Consider the following 3,976-nt stretch of genomic DNA (forward strand, 5'->3'; position numbering starts at 1 on the left):
AGGCTTAACTGACCATTAGAATGTATATTCATACATTGTACACAGTAACAAACCACATTGTGGGATGACTGACTTTGATAGTCTTAGCTCTTCTCAGCAATGCAAGGATCTAAGACAACTCCAAAAGACTCACGATGGAAAATGCTATCCACATCCAGAGAAAGAACTTTGGAGTCTAAATGCAGATGGAAACATACTATTTGCTCTCCTTTTCTTTGGTTGTTTTCTTTGGTTCCTCCTATTAGTTCTAATTCTTCTTCACATCATGACTAATATGTTTAATATGAATGTATAAGCAGAACCTATATCAGATTGCATGCCATCTTGGGGAGGAGGGAAGAGAGGGAGGAGGAGAAAAGTTAAAACTCGTAATCTTACAGAAGTAAATGTTGAAAGCTAAAACTAAGTAAATTATTAAAAAAAATCTTGAAAACAAAACAGTTAAGCACTTCCCAACGTAAAGCATGGTGATGAATTCTGCTATTGCTTTCACCTGGAAGCTGAAAGATTCAGCAATTTACAATTAGATGTATCCTTCAACAAAGTCAGAGCTGTTATATTTGGCTTAACAACCCAGCTTGCTTCCCAGGATTTTTTTCCCAAAATAAGGATGAAGCTTTCTTCCCAAAAGGAGGTTTTGTAATTTAAATAAAGAATGAATGTTATGTAATTTTAAAAAGAATGTATATTCCTTGAGAGTTGGGAGTTGTGTCATGCTCTTTGCCTGACACATAGTGGATACTTAATAATGCTTATTATTATTATTTTAAATATTTTATTTTCCCCAAGTTACACATAAAGACAATTTTTAACATTCATTTAAAAATGTTTTTTGAGTTCCAAATTTTCTCTCTCCCTCCCTCACCCCCTCCCTAAGACAGCAAGCAATGTGATATGGGTTGTACATGTTCAATCATGCAAAACATACTACCATATTAGTCATGTTGTAAAAGAAGACCTAGACCCAAAGGGGAAAAAAAAACACAAAAAAAATACAGAAAGTGAAAAATAGGATGCTTCAATTTGCATTCAGACTCCATTAGTTCTTTCTCTGGAGATGGATAGCATTTTCATCATGAGTCCTTTGGAGTTGTCTTGAATCATTGTATTGCTGAGAATAGCTAAGTCATTCACAGGTGATTACTGTACAGTATTCCTTTTACTGCGTACAATTTTCTCCTGGTTCCGCATCAGCTCATATAAGTCTTCTAGGTTTTCCTGAAATCAATCTGCTCATCATTTTTTATAGCACAGTAATATCCCACTACATTTATATACCACAATTTGTTCAGTCATTCCCCAGTTGATGGGCATCCTCTCAATTTCCAATTCTTTGCCAACACAAAAAGAGCCAATGCTTATTATTTTTAGGAAGATCAGATGGCATGTATGTAAAGCGTTTCGCAAACATTAAGTGAGTTCACTATCCCTCATTTTAGTCATAGAAAGACCATTCACCTACCTGCATTATTAGAGTAATAAGTTTGGTGGGATACGTTTCCCAAAACACTCAGGGAGGAATGAGATTCCACTTGTTCAGGAATTATGATATTATTTTCCTGTTGCTCTAGTCACTGATTTCAATCTCACTCAAATGTTTTCTGCTTCGATGTTATTTTTGAGTAGATGTTTTACTATGGAGAATATGCAGACCTGAATTGACTTTAAAACTTCCCAGTTTCAAACTGGGTGGGAGAAAAACAATGAATAACCATAAAAAATATCCACTATTTGAACTAAAGTCCATGTGAATCCAGAATGGGTGGGTCCCATAGGCTACACAGATAATTTCATAGAGATAAATCCATATCTCTAGCAATGACCCTAAGCTCCCAACTCATATTTCTCACTGTCTCCTAGATATTGTTATCTGAACGTCATACCATTACGTGGCATTCCATATGTCTAAAATCATATTTATGTGTCCAAATCACTCCCCAAAACCTTACTGTTAAAGGCACTACCATCTTCCCAGTGACCGAGGTTCAAATCTTAGAATCCTCATGTACATTCCTATAACCTGTATATGTTTTTCCAGCACAATTATTAGGAGCCATCTCCAGAATATTTCTCAATTCTTTCTATTCCTACTACTACTACCCTAATCTGGGTTCACACTATCTCTTATCACACCGTACCAAGATTATTGTACTAACAACTTAGTTTCTTCTCTTCCAATCTATTTTACATACTGATATTAGATTATTTGTCACAAAATAGAGCTATGATGATAGATTTATAGAATAATGATGTAAATCCCTGATCAAAAACCTTCAATGGCTTCCTATAGCCTACCAAATAAAGCATAAACTCCTTAAATGGGCATTTTTTATTTGACAGCACTGAAAATTGATTTTTAATGATAAATTACAACTCAGACACAGGGCAGGTAATGGGACAATAGCTGGATTGTCTGTGGGCTTGCATTACATTGATGGTCTCAGGGGCTGGGGCTCCAGCCCCAATGCCAAGTCTTGCCAAGAGGCTCTCAGCCTTGGGTACTGGCGATCTGGGAGGGCAGCAGGGCTTTTTGTTGCAGGGGAAGCAGTAGGGTGACTTCTTTAAACATAGTGTTGCCGTTGCTGCTGCTGCTTCTTGGTGGCAGCCTTGCTGGCCAGGTCCTTGGCCTTCTCCGTACCTGCCAGACCAGCTTCCTTTGCCTTCTCAGTTGCTTCCTTAGCTGTTTCCACAAGTGTCTTAGAAGGAGCTTCACCTCGCAGCTTGGCCAAGATGTACTCAAAGCCTTTGATGGTCTTGGTCACATAACTTTTGAATCTAGCTAGGCCAAACTCTTGCACAGCCCTCCAGACCCCAAACAAACTGGAGGAGACCCAGGCCTCCCGTTGGATTTCCGTCAGGGTTCACACAGTAAGCACATCTTTCCTCCACCACCATCAGCAGGGCATGGTTGATGTTCCAGGTGAAAGTGGTCATGCTCTGGTTCTGTGGGCCCACGATAGGACACCGAGTGAGCTACATTAGCAGGAAAGAAGCGCCCCGCCCAGTGGGGCATGCGGTTGGTCTTCTTTAAAAGCCCCTGGACTGCAGCTTCTGATTGGGAGTCACCTCCCGGTGCACAATGCCCTCCGTCAGCACACGCTTGCTGTAGGTGTTGGAGTAACGCTGCCAGAAGGCAGCAAACACTTGGTCCCAGGAGCCCCGAAGCACACTCTGCCCCAGGAAATACTTCACCATCTTCCCGGCGGGGGTCGGGGTGGGGACAGTATCGGGGGCGCACAGCCTGGGGAGCAGAGGAGGGATGGGGGGGTCGCCGGGCATGAGCTCTCCATCACCATCCCAAAGCCGCCACCGCCGCCACCATGAGGCCTTAAAGGTTCAAATGTGGCTCCAACATGTGACCCTAAGCTGTCTTTCTGGACTTAGTTCACACGACTTAAGTTCACACAACCTATTCTTCAGTCAAACTATAATTATGACCATTAGTTACCCCAAGAAGCTTCCTGCTTTCCATTCCATGTACCTAAAAAACAAAAACAAAATAACTTATTTTGATATATTTTCTTTTATATCACCTCATTCCCAAATATATCCCTCCCTTTTTCCTATCCCAAGAGCCATCACTTGTAACAATGACTAAAAAAGAAATAGAAAATAAGGAAGTTATTTTCTATTTCAGTAAAACCAACAAACGTTTTAACAATGCCCGACAGAATATTCTGGTAACTTCCTCAAGCTGTTATCTTTGACTGAAGAAGCCTTTCCCCTAGATCTACCTGTTAATGGGCCCAATTCAAATATTAGCTCCTCTGTGAACTACTACATTCTTCCTTTCCATTACCCCTCATATTCAGTCAGTTGCCAGGTTTTCTTGGTTCTATTTATGTGACATCTCTCAAGTCTGTCTCCCTTCTTACTCACATGACCATCATCTTAGTTCACCATGAATAGACTCCTAATTGACCTCCCTGAATTTATCCTCTCCCCTCTCCAATCCAATCTCTACACAGCTACCAAA

General features: G+C 40.6%; 1 pseudogene; it reads right to left on the reverse strand.

The window, feature by feature from the left end:
• Positions 1-2,392: 2,392 nt before the first annotated feature.
• Positions 2,393-3,195, reverse strand: LOC118845005 (annotated as a pseudogene).
• Between the last annotated feature and the right edge of the window lie 781 nt (positions 3,196-3,976).

This window comes from Trichosurus vulpecula, chromosome 3 (genome assembly GCF_011100635.1).
Source record: "Trichosurus vulpecula isolate mTriVul1 chromosome 3, mTriVul1.pri, whole genome shotgun sequence".
NCBI classification, from domain to species: domain Eukaryota; kingdom Metazoa; phylum Chordata; class Mammalia; order Diprotodontia; family Phalangeridae; genus Trichosurus; species Trichosurus vulpecula.